General features: G+C 37.8%; 1 pseudogene; it reads right to left on the bottom strand.

The window, feature by feature from the left end:
* Positions 1–16952: 16952 nt before the first annotated feature.
* LOC144252641 (serine/threonine-protein kinase ULK1 pseudogene) lies at positions 16953–20115 on the bottom strand (annotated as a pseudogene).
* Positions 20116–27406: the final 7291 nt, after the last annotated feature.

Here is a 27406-nt window from a genome sequence, read left to right as displayed (position 1 = left end):
TTCAATCTACCTAACCCACTATTGATACCAAAATTAATTTTTTTAACTTTTAATATTTATTTTTCAGTTTTCGGCGGACACAACATCTTTGTTTGTATGTGGTGCTGAGGATCGAAAACGGGCCGCATGCATGCCAGACGAGCGCCCTACCACTTGAGCCACATCCCCAGCCCTGATACCAAAATTAATGACCAAATACTTCTCATGCTGATTGTGCATGATGCTATTGTATAAAATAAAAACAAGCAAATGTGTCAGAGATGCATTTTACAACACCAGTTGAAAATACAATTGATTGATCAGTATCTCACTGTGTTTTACCCCAGGAAATAACTTCTCAGTGTGCAAGATAAATGGGTAAAAAATTTTAAAAATCAAGTAAAATTTATTTTAAAGAATAATAACTATTTTTTCATAAGGAAAATGTAAATGTCTTTTTTGAAACAACATGTCAATAAACTGTGCCCTATCACATAAAGGAAAGCAACAATTCTGGTAAATTTCTTCATTTTATTCTTTGAATATGCCAAGTATTCTTTTGCAAACTTCCACATATATTGTTTTAATTTCACAGGTGTAAATTATATCTGATTTTCTCTAAATTGCTACTTATTTAATATAAATTTGTTGAGAAATTATTTCTGCATGTGCTGATAGTGAAATATAGTGAGAAATGGAAGTCATTTAAAGCTCTATAAATTGCAATCCCAGAATGGAGGGAGGAAACTGTATATAATCATGAGAAACATATTGAGTACTATGAATTTATTCCAGATATTTATTTCCCTTAGTATCCACTTTTCACATAAACTAGTGCTTTTAAATGAAGCTAACTATTAAATATCATAGAAAATGTCATCAGAGTAATCAGAAGAAGAAATTAAAAAGAGAAACAATCAAATCATAAACATCTGGTTTAAAGAAGAACTGGTCAACTGTTGGATCTTAGCTTTTGACTTTACTAAATAAATTTTCTCCTATCTTTTTTTTATTATGACTAAGAGGAAGGTACTTCTATTAAAACCATGACCAGAACAATTTATAGCAATTTGTTTTTTCTAAAACATGGATAAAATTGACTTGCTATCTCAGGATAGAATCTAATGAGTAAATCTTGTTATGGTAAGAAAAAAAAAGTATACCTACTTAACATGAATATTGGCCTTTTCAAGAAAAGAATATTAGGGTCAAAACCAATTTGGTAAGATATTATTGAATATTTTATATCAAAGCAAAGGCAAAAATATTTAAAATAATTTTGATTATTAGATGCATGTAAAACAAAAGTAGTGTCCATGCCCGATGTGGTGGTACATACCTGTAATCTCAAATATCATAGAGGCTGAGGCAGAAGGATCACAACTTCAAGGCCAGCCTTGGTAACTAAGTGAGACCAGGTCTCAAAATAAAATATCAAAGATTTTTGTATATATACGAGTGATAAAGCACCCTGAGTTCAATCCCCAGTGCCATATAAGACAGTAGTTTCCAAAATTTACAACAAAATCAGCAGCCTACACTCTATCTGCCACTATGTAAAGTTTTAAAAGGTAACTAAATTTAGCCATACCTACTACTAGTTGTCTGATTATATTGATCATAATCTTTAAATATAAATAAATAAAAGACCCTACACAATGTTTTAGGTGTTCCCATTATTTTTTCTAATTGCAATAAGAGAGGGAGGAAAACCAAATTAACTTATGGGGCCACTTCTTTTTCTTCAGGCCTAATCAGTCAAATATTAAAAGGATTTAGCATTTAATTGATTATCATTTATGGTATGTGTTCTGTGATTTCTTGCTTAATCTACATTGGACACTGTATTATTTCTGAGTATCAGCATCTATACAGGCGATCATACCCCACTCTATTTTCTCATAGTTACAAGTCGCTGTGTTCATGCTTCCTCAGTTAGTTATTCTCTTTTAAAAATAATTATGTTTTGCATTATTTGTCTACAGAAAATTTATGAAGGTTAAAAACCCATAAGCATTTTCACAAATTTAACTTTAAGAAACTTTTAATCACAAAACACACACCAGAAGTAAGAATGATTTCTTTCTCTAATTTATTAGCCTTTCTGACATCCAAAACAGGACATGAAGTCTGCTCATGGGGATGTTCTTACCATCAAGAACAATCAATACTATTTTCTTCTATCCCATTAAATTTTACAAAAAGTGCACATTTTACTGTATTTCATATAAAGAACTTGGCTTTCCATTATTTGTGTTTACTGCGTTTTTACTTTCCTTTTTCATCACTTTGTTTTTCCTGTATTTTCTAATATTCAATTTTTTTGTGGTGAGAAAATAGATCACTAGAATCTTCTAATTTTTGCTACATTCAATCACTTGACTACTCAATAGCTAATATTTCTATTAAACCATCATTTTAAAGGTAGGACTGAGGTATGATAATAAAACTATTTTCAAGGTCTACTGCAGAATCAGTATAACTGCAGTTAGAGACACTGTTTTTGTCCACAAACCCTGCTCCCTTTTTTGTTAAATTTTTCTTCTATATTGAGTAACTCTTTTGAAATGAGGCATGGAAAATTGCTGTTTAAATTTTTATTATTTATGAAAATCTATTTTTATTTATCATTGATGGACAATCTGCTTCATTTTAGAATACCAGGTTGAATAGTATTTTACCTTTAAATCTTGAGGTTATGCTGTATTTATCATCTATAATCCATCATTAAGGATAAATACTTGGGTTTTATTCTTGCTTTCTTGAAGTTGACCATGGTTTTTCATTTTAGGATATTTTCTTTGTTTTAAGCATAGCTACTTGAGAAAATCTGGAGATATATTTAGCATATTTAAATTTTATTTTCTTGATTATAGCATTCAATCAAAATGGAATATTTCCAGACCTAATTTTCTTTTCATTATATACATGTAGGAAAATTGATAAAATATGGAAAATAATATATCTGTTTTTCAGATACCAAAAACAGGCATTGCACATGAGTGAAACCATAAGCAATAAGTACAGACTGGTTAGGTGAACTATAACTTTATTTTAAAAATGGTTCTTAATAAGTGCAGTTTGATAAAATGCTGTTAAAACTAAGGGTAAAGGGGAAGGAAAAATAATCAAAGTATACCACTGTAAAAACTACTTGAGGTCTGGCACCTGAGAGCAGACTGTGGGGAAAACGTCATGTTATGATAGAAAAGAATCCCCCACTTTCCCTTCACCCTCTCACCCACTTAACCTCACCAGAAACCACCAGGATGCCCAGAATAAAAAGGTTTCAAGTTCAATAGTCACACTCTTTCAAACTACAAAAAGCAGTTTTAATTCAACTGAAAAAAAGCAGCTAAAGTTAAGGGGATATGAGACATCATATAAAAAGTTAGGTTAAAGATAATTCTGTTTTTTTTTTTTTTTTTTTGTGTGTGTGTGTGTGTGTGTGTGTGTTTTGTTTTGTTCCAAGGGTGTGGCTATTCCTAGGTAACTTGAATTCATAAAAGAAACTGTTATTTTGATGAAGTATTAGTGGGTGACCAAACATTGAAAACAGACAAATGTTAAAAAAAAATTTAAAAAGATTAATTACCAAAAAAAAAAATGTTGCTACTTTCTCCCTCTACATTTTGCTTTTTAAAGTATCTTTTTAAAAAATATTCATTTTTAGTTTTAGGTGGACACAATATCTTTATTTATTTATTTATTTTTTATTTTTACATGGTGCTGAGAATCGAACCCAGAGCTTCATGCATGCTAGGCAAGCACGCTACTACTTGAGCCATATCTCCAGCCCTAAAGTATCTTTTTTTAACTTTTGATATTTATTTTTATTCTTGAAAAGTAGACAGCAAAACAGCTTCTGGAAGAATTTACAACCAACTGCATGAGGGTCTGGGAAGCTGAGAGGCTGAAGCAGGGCTGGGAGGAGCAGATCGGAAGTCTGACTAAGGAGCAGACTTCCCTTAGTCACTGGAGGCCAATTATAACTAAAAAGAGACAAAAATCAATAAGTGTTTGTAAACCAGGAAATTACACAAATTATAAAGTTAGTATCAGTTATAAGAACTTCATATAATCAAGAAAATAGGGAAATCATGAACAGGATTAGAAAAATAATAGATGTAAATTTTATTTTTAGAAGCTTATCGGTGGTACTTAAAAAATAAAGATGAGTTTTATATTTTGATTTTAAATGTAAGGCAGAGAGATATGCAAGTCATATAATACTTCACAAACTTTACTTCAGTTACAAAAGTATAATCAATTGATAACTTCTACTTATTTTACTCTCTATCTTCCTTGGCATTTCACCTGAGGTCACACTTGTAGAGTGTGACCAATAACTAAGCAAATAACTAACCAAGAAGATAATCACTGAAGTTACGCTTTTTCTCAGAAACCCCAATCAATTTTAGAGCAAAGGTGTGATACAACACCTATTCATTTCCTTCTTTGGGAAAAGGTCCCTTTTGCGAATCAGATAGAAGAGGAAATTGGCCAACCTCTATCAAAATATTACTAGAAATAAATATGAGTTATCTTCATTTAGAAGTAAAGTAAAATGAAATAACACCATTGTACAGTATCTTTCAGGATTACCCTTGAAAAATAAAAAAAAAATGACAAAAAAAAAAACTCTTTCTAATGACCAGAATACTTGGCAGCACACTTCATCCTTAATTTCACGTGGAAAAAGAAGTTACCTCAGGTAAGAAGGTACATGAGAAGGTACATAAAATAATAGGAAGAAACCAAGACTTGGTCAAGGACTTAGAAGGAACTTTTGAAGACTATAAAATTTGGGGGGAGCAGTAATAAAGATGGATCTCTGAGAGAGACAATGCAGTGTAAATATCATGGAATTTCATGCTATCACATACCAAAGCACATACATCATGGTCATTGTACAAGACAACCAAGTTGACAACTGGACTTGGCTAGTTGTTTTTAATTCAGCCTCTGATACTGCACAGGATGAATGAGGACTGATGGTTTCCAGCCACCGTATTTTATCTATCAAATGCTTCTTCCAAATATCTAGCCAGTTAGGAGGAGAGATCTAGCTCTAGGTTCTTGTTACAGCATTGTTCTTTTCATTTTTTTCTCATAATAAATTAACAAGTTGACGTCTTTTAACCCAGAAATAATTTTAACCAGAAAAAAAACAAACATTTTTTTTTTAATTTTGCTTTTACAGACAATAAATGCTAAACAAGTATCACTAATAAAGTGTCAATACATCATGCCTAAAATTGAATCAGACCACACTTAACAAAAATAAAGATATTACTATTGGTCTATGACCATGGAATCCACTGTATTATCATCTAAAAAAAAAAAAGCTGCTGGCCTCGTAGAATTCTGGAACAGCTGATGGTGTTGCTAACACTTCTTAAATTTCACATCATTATATCAGGTTGTGCTACAAAGAGACACACTATACAGATCCAGGAACCAGAGTGTCAAAGTTTAAGAGAAGTTGCAATATATTGGGCTTCACACACAGACACACACATTATATAATTTAAAAGTTAAAAATAACTTTAATTCAGGTATTTTAAAACCCATTTAGCTAAAACAGAAACTGAGGCAGAGAGCACAATTAGCAGTTTACACAAGCAGTGAGCAGTAAGTAGGGATGTGAACTCAAGACTATCTGACTGCAGATATTGCTCCCAGACAGACGACTTTGTTGCTTTCCCATGTATATTAATTCCCTTAGATAGGACATAAGCAGATCCACTTTTGCTTGCCATAATCCTGACAAGGATGTTACAGGTGTGTGACAGATTTTGTGATCTGAATGATATCATAGATGCTTAAGTCATTGTCATTTAATCTATTAGATATAGAAATTTTGGAGATTTTATCCCAACGCTCTTTATTTTTTCTAGCTTTTGATTTTGTTTATGATGGAGGTTTTTAAAACATTTATATATTTTTATTGGTGCATTTTAATTATACCTAATAGTGGATGTGTTGTGTTCTTGTATATTGACCCAGTGCAACAATATTTTGGACATTTTCATTTCCAATGCTCATTTCTAATGATGTCTTTTTTGCCTCCCAAATGTTTCAGATTTGTTTAGCTCCTTTGCCAAAAGATCACAACTGATCTTCCTTGATAAGCCTTTGATTTCAGTATAATAGAGGTGTGGATGCATCTCAATTATTTTTACCAGTCCTGCCCTTTCTCATCTGAATAAAAATAATATCATATAGTTAAGACTCAATTACAAAGTGCTGACTTCAGGAAGTATCTCCTAGTTTGTGAATTAAACACATTATTTTATTTCCTGAAAATCTGTACCCCTTTGTTCGTTTGACACAGTGAAGAAACAGTGAAGAGTCATGATTCATCTTCTAGTTAAAGGCCTGAATTTAAATCAGAATGTATTAAATCCCAGCAACTTGTTAGGTCACTGAACTCAATTGTGCCAATGAGGGAGGAAGTAGGGGCAAAGTTTAGTCTACAACAGAGTTTAGCAATCTTTCTCATTTGGAATTCCAGGAAAGAATCAAGTACAAATGTCCAAATGCATTCACTTTATACAGTGAATTTACATTTTTCCTATGCATCTGGAGTGGTACCACATGTATGCCATTTCAGTGTCATGGAAATTGTTTTCTGTATTCTGAGGTTTAGATGGGGAATTGCATTTGATGCTCTTGTAGTAAACTGAAAAATCAAGAAGTGCTTTTGTTGAAGCAAGCCTTTTTCAGGCTGTGTTTGGGCCTTTGACTTTTAGAACAAAAATGCAAGCCTTTGCATTGATTCTTCCTACACTGAATATATTTTGGATCTGTTATTGCAGACCTTAAATTCTCTTCAGAATTTTTTTCCATCCAAAATATTCACTGCTTTTCTTAACTATAATAGTCACTTTAAGCAGATGTTAGCCCATAGTTTTGTTTATTGCATATCATAATGCTTCTAATGGATACCAGAAACCTCTAAAGAGAGGCTCCATTTTCCTGAGGGGCAATGGGAAGGCTTATGACCATAGAGCTCAGGCATAGCAGAGGTGAGCTTATTGTCTTACAAATCTCTTCTTCTATTTTAAGCACTATTTTAAGAGTCTATGCTTTCCAAACAATCAAGAAGTAGTACTTTTCAAAATGGTGGTGCCATTTAGAACAATTGATCTTTTCCAACAGGTCAAAATTTCTGCTTGGTATGACTGCTGACATACATTTGACAGATGTTACAAAAATGATACATTAGAGTCCACTGAAGGTATCCCTCTTAGCAGTTTTTCAAACAGTGAGTTGTAAAAGCAAAATCTTGATTTCTGATTCTAGATGTTGTTTCCCATATGACTTCATCAAGGAAGCCTAAGACTCAGGCTGTCCCAACCTGAATAATTTATATAGTTGAGGATATTTTCACTGTCAAGAAACCAAATCCCTCAGGCAGCCTTGCCAAAGAACTGTCCCACTCATTTTTTTTTTTCAATCTTTAGGCCTTCATTCCAACATTGGCTCCCTTTTTAGCAGAAAGCATGAAACAAGCTCCTACTTGTGAGATAATGTATTTTCCATTAAGACAAACTGGGTCCTAAGAGAAAATTTCCATTTTTCAAGTTGTCTTTTTTTCAGGAAGTTAACTGCATGCTTATGACTTGATTTTGCCACCAAATATGTTTGTTGAGCTCTAGTCACTAAATAGACAACATCCTTAATCAAATGTGATATTTTCCTTCTAGGACAAATATTTCTAAATATTTGTAAATAATAGGTATCAGAGAGGTGTCTTCTCAATCTTAATGAATCCTGTACTAGTCTTGTGGGAGATGGAGGGATTAAGATACTCAAATCTCAATTTAAAAGAGTATGACATCATAATTAAGAATATATTTTTATAATAGATGACATGACATTTTGTTTGTTTTGCCTATGCAACAATGGATGGAGGAAGTTGAAAGAAAACTGATTTAAAGTTAGAAGAACCAGAATGCAGTGCTTTTATGACCAAAGTATGGTTGTGTCAATAGAGTTTAATGACTTCTCTGAACTAATAATTCCTTTTGGGTAAAAAGAGAAATCTGTTCTCAGAGAAATTCTATAGCTCTTCCCATCTCCATCATTAGATGATATCAGTAGAAGTCCCACATTGAAAAAAATGCAATATAGGGACTATATAGTGAAAAAGAAGGAATAGGGAAGTCCAGATGCCAAGGGAATGGAAGAAAGAGGTGGGTGATGTAAGCACAAAGTGAGTTTTGCTGGTAGCAGCTATTTCCATACAGATAAGCAATAGGACCTGTCAAGATTCAAAATATGGAGAAGGGTGCATCACCAAACTGTAGCCTTCCTACATTTATTTATTTATTTCTATTTTTCTTAAGAGAGAATTTATTTTTAATATTTATGTTTTAGTTTTCAGTGGACACAACATCTTTATTTTATTTTCATTTTATTCGTTGCTGAGGATCGAACCCAGTGGCCCCCACACATGCCAGGTGAGCATGCTACCACTTGAGCCACATCCCCTACATTTATTTTTATAAATCTTTATTATGGTTCTTTTTAGTTATACATAACAGTAGGATTCATTTTGACATAATTATAAAAGCATCGAATATAATTCCCTCTAATTCAGTCTCTAGTACTTTCTGTTTCCCTCCCTTTCTGTTCCCTTCCCTTATTCCCTTCCCTGATTTTTTTCTGTTATTTACATATATTTTTTTTTTCATATGTGTCTTGTGTATGTACATAAAGGTGATATTCACTGTGGTACTTCCTACTTTCTTCATTTCCTAGGTATGGAAGCTATGATGTCTGTACCAGATTAATAGAATATAATTAGGGAAACAGGGACCAAAATGTGGTGAGCTATTGGAAATGTAATGAGGGTTATGTGGTGTGCTTGATTTTAAGAGCATAGACTGCTGGTAATACTTGCTCTATTGTTTAATAGTGAGTCTATGATAAATTTAGTGGTGCTAAACTAGAGGTATAGCTCATTGGTAGAGTGTTTGCCTAGCTTATGTTAGGTCCTGGACTCCACCCCCAGCAAAACACACACACACACACACACACACACACACACACACACACACCAGAAGTATGTTTTTACTGTATAGGATCTGCAATAGTACATTTTCTAATCCCATGATATTAAAGAGAACATGAACCAGAGTGATTGGAGAAATCTTAGGATATTTTTACACAACAGCTTTGTGGGAGATGGCAAGAAAATATAGTGAATTTAGTGTAAAGTATATATTTTAGGATTATGTTTTACTTAGTTAATATTTATAACCAATTTGTAAAATAGCTTACTGTCCAATCACCCCAGTAATCCAAATCTCACAACAAATAATAACTGTGGCATTGTCAAGGGAGAAGAAAAAAAAGAAGAAAACCCCAAACTCTCTCCAGTTAGGTCCAGTCTGACTCTTACCCAATTGCTGTGGGCTCTTGTCATCTTGTGACATATCAAGATTGTCCATGAATATTACAAAAAGCTCCAGACAAATTCCAACTAACCTGACATCATGTTACAAATATATTACTTATATATAGACGTATTTAAATAGTTTTTGTCATTATGTTTCTCATTGGATGACAGGTACTAGATTATTTAACTTTAACATATCAAAATGAATCCAAGTTTACTTTTACATTGGGAGAAGCAGAAAATTGGAGAGTTTTGATGCCTGATTATAACATTTGAGGCAGAGGGACTTTGTGAATGTATTTTTTTATTGGCATTGATTTCAGAATTTTAAGCATTCATTGATACACTTCTCAGCTCAATGACAATTTTATTAGACCCTTTGAAGCTTAAAATTGCACTCTGATGTTTAGAGGCAATCATTGATGAAATGTGAGTTGAGATCTTGAGTTGAAATATATTCATGAATAATGACAAAACTGTGCAAGTTCACTTCTGAGGAATCTCTTCATTCCAAAAAATATGTCACAGCTCATAAATTTAAGGATTCTACAGAACTTGGAACATGTTACTACAAATTCTGAATCTCAAATTATCTGTGGAATATGACAATTCTATGTTCTTGGGGCTCCTGGAGTGTATGCACTTGTCATATGCTATTTTACTAATCATCCTTTTAGGCAGATTGGGATCAAACATAAATAATACAGTGTTCCAAGAACATGTTGATGTTCTGAGGCACAATCAATGCTCAAACCACGAATGTAATCCCATCTGATTGGAGAGACAGGTGATCAGGCAAATTGAGCATCCTGGGCACTCACTCATGGTCTAAAATGTTTCCTTTTCAATTCACTGCTGCTGGTCCAAGGACCACGTTTTGAGTAGGAAAATGTGTGTCAAAGTAGAGCAAGTGATTTGAGTTTCCTCTGTTCCCTAAGTTAGAAGGGGGCCAAGCTTTGCAAGCTCCAGCTCAGCAGATTGTAAAGCACACAGGGTTTCTTCAGATAAAAAGGCCCTGGAATATATATATGTATGTATTTCAGGGCTTCTTGATAATTAGACTGCTGTTCACATAAGAACACTAGGCCTGAAATTCATTGATTAGGCAAAAAATTCTAAATTCTAAGCAAATTGAGAAAGAACAAATAGGAGGCAGGGCAAATTCTTTTCAGAGGAGTGGTACTGCTAAAGGAGAGCATTAACTACTTTTAAAACATGTAAAAAAAATCAACAGTAATGGATTGAATAAAAATATATTTATAAACACATCAAGGGAACTAAGTATGTAGGCAAATAAAAGATGAAGGATGTAACAACAATCTAAGCTGAAACCTGGAATAAATATCTTAAAACAAAGTACCACAAAGTGAAAGCTATTATGGATATGAGTATTTGAGAGTAGATCCAGGATAGCCAGTATGTTAAAATAATGAGATTTCCAAAGGAGAAAAGAGAAGAGTTGCCCCCAAAACCACCAAATAAGTTATTAATTTATTATAAAAGTGGAAAGGTACAATGGAATTTTAGATAGTCACAAAAGAGAAAAAACATCCAAACATATTCTAATAAAATTTCACAATTGCAAGAATTAAAAGTATAATTTAGAAATTTCAAGACAAGAAAATTACCTACAAAGAATAAAATTCACATCAATATCTGATTCTCATTTAAAACACAGGAAGCTAAAAATTGGTAGAAAATCATTAGCAAAAAGGACATCAACCCAAGCATGACATTAACTTCTCTGGATGAGACAAAGCTATGCCTAATTTTCAAGATATCAAACAATAGGTACCATGTATTTGCCCCATCTGAGGGAATGTGTATATAGGAACTCTAGCCCTTAAAAAATAATGTATCCTAAAGGTAGAATCATACCAATGAAATTTTAGATAGGTGCAAAAGAGAAATACATACAAACTTATTGTAATTAATAGAACATCTTCCATATATATATATATATATATATATATATATATATATATATATATGAAATGTGACTCAGCCTTTAAGAAGTATAATATTATGACATTTGCTGTTAAATGATGGAGCTGGAGATTATCATGCTAAGTGAAATAAGCTAATCCCCCCAAACCAAAAGCCCAATATTTTCTCAGTTATGTGGCTGCTAAATCACAATGGGGTGCTTTAGATTAGTTAGAGGGGAGTGAAAGAGGGTAGGTTAGGAAGGATCATAGAATGAAACATTCATTATTACCCTATGTGCATATATAATTATATGACTGGTGTGATTCTACATCATATACAACCAGGACAATGAGAAATTTTACTCCATTATACATGATATAGCAAAGTATATTCTAAACAAACAAAAAAGTGCATTATACTGTCATGCATAGCTAATTAAAACAAATTTTAAAAAAATTAAAAGCAAACAAATCAGAAATGAAAGTTCAAATAGTGGAATAAGAATTGGAAAGCAAACAAGAGTGATAAATTTTTCAATATAATCAAAATACAAGTGGGCAATCAGAGTATGACTAGGATGTGGGATTTAAACACAAAATAAGTATTATTAAACTAGGAAGGACAGAGTGCAGGAGAACCCTAAAATATCACTAAACCAAAAGTACTAAAGGAAGGAAAAAATGAAGAGTTTGAGGAGGCAGATAGAGATAGAACATAAATGCTGGTTTTGGATGGTGTAGTGTGGGGCAGTGTGGAAAAGAAACCAGCTCTACTGGTGTATATGTTTTGGAGAAAGAGAAATTATTGGGGAAATAGTATATCATGGTCAAGAGAATGCCTCCATCATTTAAAAATAATTAAAATATGTCTATATTATCAAATTCAGGAATAAAACTTAACTATAAATAATGTAAGAGTATTGTGATAATCCTAAACACACAGGTAATGAATAATTGCTTGACTAAGCAAGTAGACATAGGAAAGAGGGACAAGAAGAAAAACGTGAATATTAGTTGGTTAATTGATGTAATGGGAGGGATCATGAGTCTAATTTATCTTGGTAATGTGAGAGTCTAGACCATGGTGTATGCTGATGCGAAACATTTATTAGTTGAGTGAACAAATGATAAGTGTGGGATATATCTTCTTGGGCAGATTAGTGATATTACAAGCTAACAGCATTTTAAATTAAAAAAATACTAAAACCTATGATTACTCAATGGAAGACACTTCTATTAGTCACCCTTTCCTTGAGTCTTCATGCTCAGAATTAAACATCTATGGAATTGATACAAAAATGCATTGGAATAGCAATTTTACATTCTCATGCTGGGTATAGTTGCAATACTTCATTTTTTTACATCCCGATGCTGGTATACTACACCCATCCAATTTTCAAAACAGGTAAGAGAGAAAAGGCTCTCAGACTTATATAGATTAGAATGCAAGTCTGAGCAGAGATTCTTTTCTAGTTGGGTGCCCTTGCCCAAGTCAGTTAACTTCTTTGAGCCTCAATTTGATAATAATCATCCTAACAATGATAAGGTGATAATTAAAAAATATATTCATCATTTTTGGGCACTTTATGCTAAGCACTTCATAAATGACATTGCATGAATTTTGTTAAAAGTCTGTAAAATGGGTATACTAGTAATACTTTAATGTCGACCTCACATTCTGAAATATTTGCAGGCAGCTGAATGAAGAGAACTTAGGGAAATCTACAATTGGAACTGAAGTTCCCTTTACTTTCTTCTCTGCATAATTCATCCTTCAGCTGAGTTTCCCATCATATACATCACTTATGGAGCCAACAGATCTCAGGTGGATACTCTCCAGTTATGACTCAGTTCTGAATCTCTAACCAATTACTTTCTACCTTCATTCTGTCTTTTTCTTAACTCACCTGGAATACATTTTTCTGTTTTATTTCCACTTTCCAACTTGGTTTGCCCTCTGACTTCTGTGTCCTCCTGTCCTCTTTGCCACAACATTCTATTCCTTTTAAACCAAAAATTAAAAACTTATTTCTTTTTACAGAAAAGCATGACACAGTCAAGGGAAAAGGTTCCTGTTAGAATTTGTGCATTTCAAAAATATTATTGTGTTTCCTATCACTATTTTTTCTTTGTAATTATATTTTTAAAAAATAGATTTTAGTTTTTGAAACGGTTTTGAATTCACAGAAAAAAATGAGCAGAGATTACAAAGATGGCACACCTTCCCTCTGTATTCCTCGATTAGAAACATGCCCCATTAGAATGGTGTACCTGTTATAATCACTGAATCCATATTAACACACAGTGATCACCCAAAGTTCATGGTTTACCTTAGCTTTTTCTATTGCTCTGGTATGTGCTTTGGGTCTGGACAAATGTGCATGACCTACACCACCACTGCAGTATCATGTAGAGAAGAATCCCTGCCCTAAAAATCTCTCTGTGCTGGTCTATTCATGTAATGCCATTTAAAAATGATTGCATACTATTCCATTAATGAAACAATTATAATTTATTTTATCTATCTAATGTTAGAATCTATTTAGAAACTGTTTCCAATGTTTGTTATTATTGTTGGTGCTGCTCCATTGTGGCTAAAGCTTTGTGTCTGTTGAGAGTTAAAAGCCTTAGGATAAATCACTGAGATGATCGAAACTTGGATACATTACTAAAAATATTGAGATGATTAGATTTTATGTTTACACTTTCTCATATCCTAAGACTATACTAAATGTTTTAAAGAAATATTTGCCAACTTCGTAGATGAAAAAAGCATTACATTGTGCAATTTGCATTTTTTATTAAGACTGAACATTTTAATATATTTTTATACATTTATGTTTTTTTTGTGTGTGTGTATGATTTCTATTGGTATCACTAAATCCTTTCTTCAAGAGCATTATTTTTATATGGACTTGAAGAAGATCTTCAAAAATTAAGGATATTGGTCTTTCATGAGTCATAATTTAAAAATAATTTTCCACTTTGTTATCTAACTTTCTTTTATCCAGTTTTATTTGAAGATTACTTTGGATCTATAGAAGGTGGAAAAACAATCTAGAAAACTCCTGTCTACTCTATATCCAGCTTCTCATTGTGTTAACATCTTATATAACCCACAAAACAATGATTAAAACTAAAATATTAAATTTGTTGGAATTCTATTAAATAAATAGCAGTGCTTGGATTTTATTCATTTTCCACAAATGTCTTTTTTTGTTTTAATACCAAATCCAGTTCAGGATAACACATGGCACTTGAACCTCATGTCTCCTTGGTCTGTTAAAATCTGTGTGGTTCTCAGTCACTCCCTCTCACAAAGGTGACTTCGGACACCTTTAAAGATCATGCCTTTAACTTTTAAATGTTAGTTTTAGAGATGTTTGCATCTTATGCATTTTTATGTTAAACATATTAATAATCTCCTTTATGGTTTCTGCCTTTGGTATCAGATATGCAACTCTTAAAAAGTATTGTCTTGCCACAGATCACACAAATATTTAATATTACATTATGTTAGGTTTGCCATTTCATTTATTTATATTGAATTTTAATTTCTCTGGAATTTATTTTGGAATAAGCCATGAAGTAGAAATGTAAGTTACTCTTTTGTCCCCAGGAGATCAAACATTTGTTCCATTTTTTTAATAACCTGCCTTATAAAAGAACTTTCACATGCCTTTGTGATTCTTATTATTCTTTTTAATCACCAATCCTATTCTGTTTTATTTATAAAACATGTTCATATTATGTTTTATTTGTAAATGTTTTATATTTATATGTTTTATTTATAAAATGTATTTAGAGTAACATGTTTTAATATTGCTTTTTTTTTTGTAATCCCAAAGTTTACTTCCCTCGAGGCACACAACACAGGTAAGGGAAGGACTCGCACATTCACCCTAACAAGACCCAGGCCTGAGCACCACCTCATGGAGGGCAGCATCCACTCACAGCACACACAGCCACAGCCGTGGGCACCAGGAGGGGCCAGCAGGCAGGGCGTGGCACCAGTCTGCCGCAGCTCTGGGTTCCGGTCGGCATAAAGCAATAAATACTAACACGGGGGACATGCAGAATGGAAGCGGGGGTAATGAGGGAGACAGGGGTGGGGGTTTTCTCATACGTCCAAAGTGGCGAAATTTCAAGTATTGCAAGGAAAACCACATGTTTCTGTGCATGTGGCACATGACCTCTGAACCTATATCGTGGGCACCACTGACCTACATCTGCCTCCGTGAATGCTCAGGGATACATTCAAGTAAGGCTGGAAAAGCTGAGCCAAGCCAGGGTGGGCAAACTAGGGAGGCCCAGGCAGGGCACCCTGAGGACACCCCACCCTGGGCCCTTGGAGACAGGGCTCAGCCCAGCCCAGAAGCCACCAGGCAAGAAGCCTTGACATCAAGACCGGCTGTGAAGACCCGGGGAGGTTCTGCATATGTTACTTTTCCTGTTGCACAAAACGTCCACCCTCCCCTGCCAACAATGTTCAGGTAGGGATGGAGGCTGGGCACTGCCCATCCTGTGGCCACAGGGCAGGACGGTGGGGAGCAGGCAGCCAGAAACACCCACATTGCAGTGTGTACCTGGCAAGAGGGCCGTGCCATACCCTGGCACCTGTCAGGCACCTCCTGCCCCCCACAACGTGGCACCCACAACAAAGCTCAGGCCCACCCACCTTCCAGAGCAATTCCTCAAACACCTAAAATTCTCTCCTTTGAACAATGAAAAAGAAAGAACTGCAGAAAAATAAGACACATTTTAGGAGTAAAGTGTGAAAGAGGACATCTGTTCTGCTTTTGGGAAACTCGGTGCTTCACACTGTCCCTAAGAGCCTTTCAGCCCACGGACAGACTCTCCTGCAGTGCAGCGGTTCCTCTTCCTCCCAGGACCACACCAAGGGCTGGGGAGGCCTGCACACACAGGCTGGCGGGTCTCCTCGTGTGTATACACCTATGTGCGTATCCAGAGCTCCGGGGTGTCCACATGCGTCCACGCGCGTCCACATGCTCCCCACAGAGCAGGAGAGGGTTCTTGCAGTCTGCACTGTCTACGCAGCTCTCAAGGCAGTCAGCATAAACTGCACAGGTGGCCAAAGAGCTGGGTGGGTGGTCTCAGAGGGACAGTTCCTATAGAGAAGGGCGGAGAACCAAGGATGCATCCTTGTTCCTGGGCAAGCGACTTGGCAGTGAGCCCTGAGGAAGAGCTTGCTTTGGCATGGACACAGCAATGCTGTTTCAGGGCCCCGCGTGTCCTCATGGCTGCCCCAGGCTTTGGAGGGTGGCAGGTACCACAAACACCACCTGCTACCACTGGGAGCCTGTGCGTGCCATGGGAGGCAGCCACAGGGGACCAGTTTGGAAATCCTGCAGAGGGAGGGAGCTGTCCCTGGCACCCTGAAATCCACCTCCGGCAAAGACCAGCAGCCTCTGAAGCAGGAGACACACCACATGGTGGGGCTTGAACAACATGGCTCCACTTAATGGCCCTCCCAGGGGCCTGCGGCGCAGACTCAGCACCATCAATCAGCCATGGCTGGCAGGCCTGTCCTGACAGTCTGGCCAGTACGTGGACCCCACCCCGCAGGATTCGCAGAGAGGGTCCAGCCCCTCTAGCACAGCACACCAAGCAGTGGGTCAGACCCAGATGCCAGTTAACAAGGCCGAGAGCCTTCTCTCAATGCCCAGCTTGCACTTGGCTACACTCTCAATGTCTGCCTGGTCCCTGAGCATGCGCTGCAGTCCCTCCAGCAGCAGCAACGCCTTGTGGTAGCGAGGTACATAGCCCTCCTGGTGCTGGAACATCTCATCCAGACCAGCCAACTGCAACATCTGCACAGCGTGACTGAGGATGAGCCTCTCAGCGGTGACACCATGGATGCCATCCAGCAGCCGCTGCTTGTCCAGGAAGAAGCACTGCAGCCGCAGGCTCAGGCCCTGACAGGACACCACCACCACGCTGGCCTTGTACAGCTTGTTGAGCCTGCAGACCACCTGCTTCACAGTAGAAGAGAGGCAGAGTTTGCTGGCCGGGATCTGGTCAATGGCGGTCTGCAGGCCCGAGGACAGGAGCTCAGCCAGTTTCAAGTACAGCACCAGCTGCTCTGTGAAGCCCCACTTGCGGCTCAGCAGGCTGATCTGGTCAGCCACCATGCTCTCCTGAAGCTGGCACTCAGGGCCCCGCCCCCTAACTGGCACTGCCCTTGAGGGCAGTGATCTCCAGGACAAGCTGGAGGAAGGCAAGTGTGAAGCACAGGCTGTGCAGGATCTCTGTGTGCTCCTGCTCCATGAGCATCTCCTCTGTGAGATCAGGGGCCTCAAAGGTCACAGCCCCATCCAGGTTGACAGAGAGGGGATCAGCAAAGCTGCAGCAATGGCCTGGGGCAGGGAGCTCAGGGACAGGCTCATGAAGGCCCTGGGCAGCAGGTGACGGGTAGAGGAGCCAGCAGAGCTCACTGAGATCATCCTTGTGTGGGGTCCCTGGGGCGGTGTGGTCCCACTCAGGGGAGAGTCCACAGTGAAGACTACTGGGGAAGGGCTGCTGGCTCCCCCACCCCAGGCTCCTGGGTGCAGGTTCCCTCTGAAGCCAGCAGAGGGTGCAATATCCATGGGCTTCTCCTGTAGGCTCTCTGTGCTGACAGAGTCAGAGGCCTGGGTCCCAAAGGCAGCCTTGAGCAGCAGGTCGGTGAGGCGGCTGGTGCTGAAGGACTGGCCAAAGGGGCCCCTGTTGTCCTCAGCAGGCCACAGGCCAGAGCCCAGCTGCAGCCCTGGAAAGGGCCCCACCTCTGAGAGATCAGACAGGGTTCGATTCCATGTGTGTGTGTGTGTGTGTGTGTGTGTGTGTGTGTGTGTGTGGTCATCACCACATCCTGCGGGGCCAGGAGAGCCAGCAGGTTTCTGGGAGCTGGGGGCCTTAGGGTAGTCTTAGGAGGGCATGGCCTTGGTGGGAGAGCCCAGGATTGGAGGCAGGGAGTTGTGCTGCATGAAGTCAGGCAGCTGGGGTGAGCCACGCAGGGACTGGCAGGGCTGTGGCAAAGGAACTGGCTGGGGAGGGCTGGCTTATTGTGGGCTTAAAGATGTTCCCAGGAGGTCCGTAGGGGGCTTGGGGAGCTTGGGCCGAACAACGTGCAAGTCGGACAGGTTGGGGGCAGCGCTGTGCAGACCGCAGCCAAGACCTGGGGCCCAAGGGGAGTGTTCCGGCACGGAGGAGCCTGGATGCAGGGACCTTCCAGCCCGCATCTAGGCTCCCTGTGGGGAGGGTGTCCTGCTCCAGCCCTGCCTCTCAGGAATGGCTCCAACTTGAGGAGATGGCATGTAGGGCCAGCCTCCACCCAGGGACAGCTTCCTGGCCAGGACAGCTCCCTCAGGGTGGGATGGAGGAGATGGGCTAGCTCCAGCAAAACCCAGGGGGCTGGTGCTGCCCAACCTGCGGATGGCAGAAGACCAGGGCGTCTGGGGTAGAGTTGGAGAGTGCAGATTCTGCTCAATGCGCTGGTAGTTGTGCACCTGGGTGGGGACCAGGATGGGCAATGAGGCTCCACACCAACTGCTAGAGAATGGGCCAGCCAGGCCAGAGGGGCTGGGGGAGCTGCTGCAGGTGGGAGAGGGAGAGGGAGATGGGGTCCGGCTGTGGCTCTCCAGGCCGGCAGAGGCCACCAGGGAACTCCCGCTACACAGCAGACTATACGGTGGGGGCTTAACACAGGCCACCTCAGCCACTGGGTCCACTGGAAACTGGGCTGGGACCATGACGAAGTTGTCTGTGTCACAAGAGTCCTTGCTGCTGCCAGCAGAGTCCCAGGAGCCTTGCAGGAGGCCGGCCATGTCCGCTGGGGAGGTGAGCGTCTTCTGCATGTGGGGCATCTTCCCTAGGGACGGCGGGAGACAAGATGAGAAGTGGAGCTACTCCTGGAGCTGCTTCCAGACCCTGAGCTTGGGTAAGAGGGCACAGGCACCGGCGGGGACTTAATGGAGGCATTGGCCTCCAAGAAAGGGTGACGAAAAAATTCCTCGAAGTCCATGCGGTCTTTGTGGTTGCTCTGCAGCAGAGCCAGGAGCAGTTGCTTCAGAGGTGCCAACGTCTCCTGGGGGATGACGGGCACAAGAGTGTTCTTCTTCTCCCTAGAACAGGCGCAGATCCTGAGGGCTGCTGGCCTGGAATGGGGCCTTGCCAGTCAGGCACTGGTACACGATGGTGCCGCTGCTCCACAGGTCTGCCTTCCCATCGTAGTGCTGGGACATGATGATTTCAGGGGCCGTGTACATGGGAGAGCCCCAGAGTGTGGCTGCCATCATGTTGCTCTAGAGGTACCCGGTGAACCCAAAGTCAGCGATCTTGACGCGGATGTGATTGGGATTCTCATGGCGCCCCCCAGGGTTGGACAGCAGGATGTTCTGGGGCTTGAGGTTAAGGTGGATGATGCCCTTGCTGTGCAGCAGCCACATGGCACCTGCAATCTGCTGCAGGAAGAGCCTGATGGTGTCTTCGCTCAGGATCCCTATGGTGTGCAGGTAGTCAGCCAGGTCCTCACCATTACAGTACTGCATGAACAGGTAGCGTGATTGGCCATCTCCTGAAGTTATACAAGGCCACAATGTCCTCATGCTTCAGTTCCGTGAGTATTTTTACTTCCTTCCCCAGCAGTGTCTGGGACTTGGCCAGATTCTTCTTGTTAATACACTTGACTGCGACCTCCAGGTTGTGCTTGAAGACCACCATGAAGGCGCGGTGGCCTATCAGGTCCTTGCGGGAGAACTCGAAACTGCCCATGATCTCCCTGCCGCCACCTCCGGGTTCCATGGCGCGGGAGCGCGGGGCTCAGGCAGAGGCGAGGGCCACGGCCTGAACGAGTGCGCTGGGCTGGGGGCACAGGGCGGGGCGCTGGTGCATCGCGGGGACGCTCGTCCCATCGGGCAGGCGGGGCCGGGTCCAAGCCCCGCAGGGACTATTACCCGTGCTGCATGCTCCCTCGGCGTCCGCTGCAGCGCCCTCGCGATGCTGGCAATCCGAACCCACTCCGACTCCGACGCGGGTCTGGCTCTGACTCGCGCCTCGACCCCTCTCTGGCGTAGACTAATATTGCTATTTTCAACTTAAAAATCTGCGACCTATTTCGCATTCTCTTCTAGGTAGATGTCAGAATTATTTTGCCAAATTCCAAATATTTCTGTTGACTTTGTAAATTGTATAGCTTTATAGAGGAAATGACATTTATTCTACACTGTGAAACTAGTTTGCAGTTATGTGCAAAACTTTCTAATTGTTCAAATGTGGACTTTCTTCTTTTTAAAAGTTTTCATCTTAGTGGTAACCTTGAGACAATTGGCATTCATGACTATTACCAATGTCAAACATGAATTCAGAATCACTGATAATATAACCCACTTCAAACTGCTAATTTAATTAAAAATCAAAAAATAAATATGTACCTACTCCTACACATTAAAGATATCTCTGTGACTTGAGTTGGTACTATTAAGCTATTTTTAGTTGATGTTTATTTATGTGAAAAGGTGTGCTAAATTTGTCAGCAAAAAGCACAATAGATGACCATCATCTACTTTGGAATACACACAAAATTTGTATAAACTGAGTGCATTCTTTGTTTTTGTTCTAAGTACATTCTTAACAGAATTTAATGCAGTCATCAAATTTATCTTTTATAAGATAACTCTTATTATCTTTTATAAGAGTTCATAGCCAGGGAAACGATGCTTATGACATAATATTGCAGAGCTTAGTGCTTGATAGAAAAATTATAATTTCAGTATAAATATTGACTGAAATATGGGTTTAACTCAAATAAGAAAGATTCATACAGAATAAAGAAATGAAAACAAGGCTTATATATGATGTATATTAGCATTAAAACATTCAGAACAGACATTTGAAAATAAGCTTTTAGGTCCTTTTATCAAGTGAGGCATTCAACAACAATCAGATTGATAATGATGATAAGATTTTTACCTTACCCCACACAAACAACACACAAAAATCAAAGGCTATAAGACTTCTCAGATTAGTACTTTTAACAGTGTTTAGGTACAATGGACAAAGTCTAAAAATGTAACCAGCTTAATTGGGTAATAAGCTCAGGTGGATGCTTCTTGGAATAAACACTTTAGATGGTCTCAGTTCAAAATCTTCACCCATCCTCTGTGTAAAATCAAACCCTCCTTTAGCGGAAGAACAAAAAAAAAAAATTATAGCCCTGGGAAGAATAAGAAATCAGAATAAGAAAAAAAGTAAGAGGAATAAATAGAAATTTATGGTATTTAGCACTTTTCAACATAATTGTGTTGATTGTTTTTATGATCAGTGCAAGTTGTAAAGATTTATGTGTAATAAAAATATTGAATTTTTAAAAATGATTTAGTATACTTGATTTTCTTTTTTATATTTGAAGAGTTTGAATCTGTATTTAAGACAAAATATTATAAAAGCCTAATGTGTTATGTGAATATTGTTATTAATTGTGCAAATGATATGTAGGATTTGGTGAAAAGTTTACTTTTATGAATTATACATTCCATGTTATCCAGCAGTCAAATCATACTGGATTGTTTTCATTGTGATAGACCATAGACATAAATATACTTATTAACATACTATAATGTGTTTTTAACTAATTTTTATTATTATTATTATCAGGAATTGAACCTAGGGTGTGATTTACCACTGTATTACACCCCTAGCCCTTTTCACTTTTTTTCATTTAATTTTGAGATAGGGTGTAGCTAAATTGCTTAGGGTCTTGTAAATTGCCCAGGCTGGCCTCAAACTTGTAATTCTCCTGCCTCAGCTTCCTTTAGAAAATAGAAATACTTTCAAGGAAGGACAGAATGTTTAAAATAGAGATTTTAAAACATTGACTAATTCAGCAAATTGACTATATATTTGTAACACTTGACAGCAGCATAAATCAATGCCAAAACTCATACCTGGACTTCTTTGGTCCTTTCTTCCTTCTCACCCTCTTTTCCTCCTTCTTTCTTCCCCTTCTTTATTTCCACTATCCAAATCTAAATCTATTACATATTTTTGATAAACATTCTTAGAAAAGTCCAGAAGCATGGAGATAATTGAAAATAAGCATTGCCTTATCATCATTCCCAGCATCAAGCAACACATTTCTTTCTTCAAAGACCAAACTGTTAAAGGCTTAAACACCAAGTTCATTTTTTTTCAAATAATTTTAATCTTTTGCAGTCATCTGAATTATTGCCCAACACCCTTGTTAATTTTGAAATTTCCATGTTTCATTTGGAGGATGGAAAGAACAAGTAGTTATATAGAAATATCCTAATTCCAAACTTTTTTTTAAAAAAAGCAGTGCTGAATTAGTATTAAATACTACTACACTTAAAAGACAACTGATAAAAATTTCAATATTGAAGATCATAATTTAGAGTAATGGATTGAGAAAAACAAAGTTTTTTGTAGTTTCAAAGTGGTTTATTTTTACCCATTATCTCTTTATACTATGAGATTGACATTATCATCATTCTCTTTCACACAAGGAAACAGGATGAATAATAGTTGGTAGCTGGATTAAAAATAGTTGGTAGCTGAATTCAATCACATGGCTAATGACTGCTCAGGGACTTGAAAAAAGCACTTCTGATTCCACACCATTTTCATTACACTAAATTTTGGGTATTAAAATGCAATACAAGGTGTTTGTTACTGTGACAGAAAGATCCCTTCTTTCCAATAAAAATATATAAGCCACATGATCACATGAGAAATGCACACTTGATGATAATGACAATAAAACATTTGGTTCTCCATCATATTCAGTAAAAGCTACAATTCCAAGTGCTAATGCCAAGTTTTTGAAAGTTTCTGAGTTCAACAAAGAAATATTTCATCATTACCTGATCAAACCAGAGGCCTGAATTGAGAGCTATAGTTCATCAAGTACTGTGGGGGGTTCTTTGAAACCCTGCAGCATTACCAGCATGTCTCTGACTTAAAAATATATAGATTTAATTGGGGAGAAAAAATATGAACTGGAAGTGATAAATAATACTAACATGGCTGATGTAGAGTGAACGTGAGGTCAGTCATTTTGAAGATCATCAATATGGAGATGATAGTGAGATGAAATGTGATTTCCAATGTTGACCCTGAAATGTTCAAACTCATCTGCAGAAGCAATTGGTAATAATGGCCATCTTCTAAGACTGAACCAAATCGCCTGTTTGGTCTCTGATATCTAATGTTATGTATGGAAAAAAAGACACAACTTGGAAAGAAGGTGAGTCTTTTCCTTCTTACAACTTATGAAGAGGCTACATGGCCAAGAGGAGGATAGTCATTTGCATGTTTTCATGAGCTAAAAAAAAAAAAAAACAACTGGGTCTGTTTGGTTATTGCATCACAGAGGGGCAAAGATTTTATTTAGAGTAAAAGGGGTAAGAGTTTTCCTAAGACATGCTTCCTCTGCTTCTCTAACCCAAATGTTCTTGAAGATCCTGGAGATCCTGCTAAAAAAATCCCAACTTAAAAAAATTAGCTGTGGTGCAGGCTAAGACTCTCATTGAGAGTCCTTTGGGTATATACCAAGGAGAGAGAGAGCTCGGTCAAATGGTAATTCCATTCCAAGTTTTCTGAGGAATCTCCCATATTGCTTTCCATAGTGGCCACTCCAGTTTGCAGTCCCACTAGCAATTTTTCAGTGTACCTTTTCCCACATATCCTTGCTAACATTTGTTATTATTTGTATTCTTGATCGCTGCCATTCTGACTGGCATGACAGGGAGTCTCAGCATAGTTTTAATTTGCATTTCTCTCATTATTAGAGATGTTGAACAATTTTTCATATATTTTTTGACCATTTGTATTTTTTCTTCTGTGAAATGCTCATTTAGATTCTTCGCACATTTATTGATTGGGTTATTTGGTGTTAAGGTTTCTGATTTTTTAATACCCTGGATTAATGCTCTATTTGAGGTGGATGAGGTAAAGATTTTTGCAAATTCTGTAGATGTCTTAACATTCTTGATTGTTTCCTTTTCTTTGAAACAGAATTTTAGTTTGATACCATCCAGTTTACATAGACTCTTGATTTTACTTCTTGCACTCATTTAGGAGGCTCATTGAGGGAGTCAGTTCCTAAAAACAACATAATGGAGAGTTAGACCTATCTTTTCTTCTAGTAGATGTATGGTTTCTGGTCTAATTTATAGGTCTTTGATGCACTTTGAGTTGAGTTTTTTGCAGGGTAAAGATTGGGGTTAAATTTCATTCTGTTACATATGGATTTCCAATTTTCCCAGCATCATTTGTTAAAGAGGCTCTCTCTTTTCTTCAATGTATGTTTATGATATTTGCCAGAAAAAAATGGATGGATCTGGAGACTATTATTCTAAGCAAAATAAGTAAATCCCTCAAAACCAATGGTCTAATATTCTCTCTGATATGTAGATGCTAACACACAATAAGCAGGGGAGGGGATGAATACAATTTCAGTAGATTTGACAAAGGGAAATTAAAGGAACAGAGGGGGAAAGGAATAGAAAGACAGCAGAATGATTCTGACATAATTTTCTATATACATATCAGAATATACCACAGTGAATTTTTACATGGTGTACAACACAAAGCTTAGATCCTAATTAGAATAAGATGTTTGTATAAATAAGTCCAGTTATACTCTACTGTCATGTATAACTACAAAAAACAAAACAAAACTCTCCTGTTGCTGCGGGTCCACTTGCCAGACTTTAAGGAGAAAACCCCTAGGATAAAAGGAAGAGTCATCTGAGAAGTTTCAGGTGAGGAAGCAGGGTAGATTGGAATGAAAAGTGGATTCAGAAAGAGACACAGAAATAAAATGTTTGTTGTAGGAAATGAGGCATTCACATGGAAGGAAGAATCTGAGATGGAATGGCTGAGAATCTGTGATGATAAGCTTCAGGGTGTCTATATCAAAAGCTGAAATAGTAAGATAGTTTTAAAATGTAATGCTGCAGTCTCTTTCCATTTAAAGGACAATGGTTATTGTCCTTTAAACTTAACCACACAATAATTTATTGCTATTACTCTTATGAACCTATCTGGAAAAATTTGTAACATGAAGCAGGATAGCCTATTTCACTTAAGAAAAGGGAAACTTCAATAGCTTATTTGGGCCTACTTCTGTTTCTAACTTAGGTCAAAATATTTGCTAGTAAGATAGTTTTAAAACTTAATGCTGCAGTCTCTTCACATTTAAAGGACCTGTGTCTTAATGCTGCAGTCTCTTCCCATTCTTACTGTAGCTCTTTCACTCATTTTCTGCCTGGTGATAACACATTTATTAGGTACAGTGTGAAACTTCAATATAACATTTTTTAGTGATTTTTTATTGTTCTTTGAACATATTCTATATCCACTTTATAGCTTGGACCTTTACTTAAGGCAGAATTTCATCTCTGTCACTTCCTAGAACTTGAACTTGATGGATGATGCATAAAATATGGGTCTTAATTTCTAGAAGCCAGAATTGATACCAATAACTCTACATGAACATCTGCAATCTCAGGCACTACACAAAGGGTGTTAATTATCGTATTTAATCTTTATTACACAATTGCATGGGAAATTCTATTATATGAATAGAATGGTATTCAAAATATTCTATTATTATGGTCATTGGTATATGGATGAGGCATTTGAGCACAGAAAAGTTTGGAAAGTTGTCCAAGGTCATAGAATTTTTGGCAGGTCTAGTAGTTATGATTTGATTGCTAAAATCCTGAATCCAGAGCTCATTCACTAAATGCCTTTCTATACTTGGAATGAAAGAAAGAAGATGAAAAAAAAAAAAAACATTAAGCAAGTAAACTAACACAGAGTGTCATTGTGTAGGTTTGTCTTAAAACACTTGATTGCTAAAAAGGGCCAATAGGAAACTAGGGAAGATGTCATTAAGGAGGTCACTCAAATTGATAGCAGCATAATGAAGCAGCATATAGAAAAGCAATTAAAACAAACACATAACATGAAAAGGGAAATCGAAGCAGTGTAGTGGCACACACCTGTAATTTCAGCCACTGGAGAGGTTGAGACAGGATAATCATAAGTTCGAGGCCAGCGTCAAAAACTTAGCAAGACTCTGTCACAAAATTTTTAAAAAAGAATTAAAAATGGGGATGTGGTTTGTAGCTCAGTGGCAAAGTGCCAAATTCAACCTCCTATAATAATAAAAGGGAGGAAATTATTTACTGTTACCACTTGTGGAACCAGACAGCATAAGATACAAGAAAGGCTTTGCCCTAGCAAATATTTTGATACAAATTTGGAAATTTGGTTCCCTTTTCTTAAATGAAACAGGCTGTCCTGGTTCATATTACAAATCTTTCCAGATAGGTTCATTAAAGTAATAGCAATAGATTGTTGTGTGGTTAAGTTTAAAGGACAATGACCATTTCTCCTGAAGTGGGAAATTATAAAAAAATGATAGAGTAAAGCCATAGAAGACTCTGATTCAGTTGATACCAAATCAAAGTATAAGGGATGTTTTGATATCAAGGTTTACCTGGACTTTCCCTGGCAGAAAAGCTGTTATTAAGATATATTAGCTTGGTTGTACAAGAAGGAGTTCTACCAGTTCTTGGGGAATCACGACTAACAGTAATTCAGTCCTCCTGGGATCTTGGCAGAAATCAAGCAGTACTTCACAATAGCTGTGAAATATGCATGGGACACCTCTACAAATTCTCAGTGATGAATGACCAATGGGTCCATTGGGCTTTCATTTAGTTTAAAGGGCTTTAAACAACATAGGACACCTGTGAGTATGGAAAGATATTTTGGGGATAGCAATGACTATTTTTGATTCTTTTGTCCTAGAACCTCAAGTTATATTTATCAATTGGAATAACTGAAACAAGATGACTCTGGCATCTCAAAAAGTTATTGAATTTGGGGGATTGTTTTTTTTTATTTTCTTTTTTAAATCTCAAGGCCAAAGTCTTCACTTTGTTTTGAGTCCAAGGAAGCTACTATGATATTTAGCTTGACACTGATGTTTAATGTAAAGGCTGAAATAAATGAGTCCATGTTAACTTTGCTAACTTGCCAAGTGCTACTACCTTCTCCAGAT

Source organism: Urocitellus parryii, unplaced genomic scaffold (assembly GCF_045843805.1).
Source record: "Urocitellus parryii isolate mUroPar1 unplaced genomic scaffold, mUroPar1.hap1 Scaffold_49, whole genome shotgun sequence".
Taxonomy (NCBI): domain Eukaryota; kingdom Metazoa; phylum Chordata; class Mammalia; order Rodentia; family Sciuridae; genus Urocitellus; species Urocitellus parryii.
Note: the sequence above shows the minus strand (reverse complement) of the source record. Positions and strands in the feature narration are given on the sequence as shown.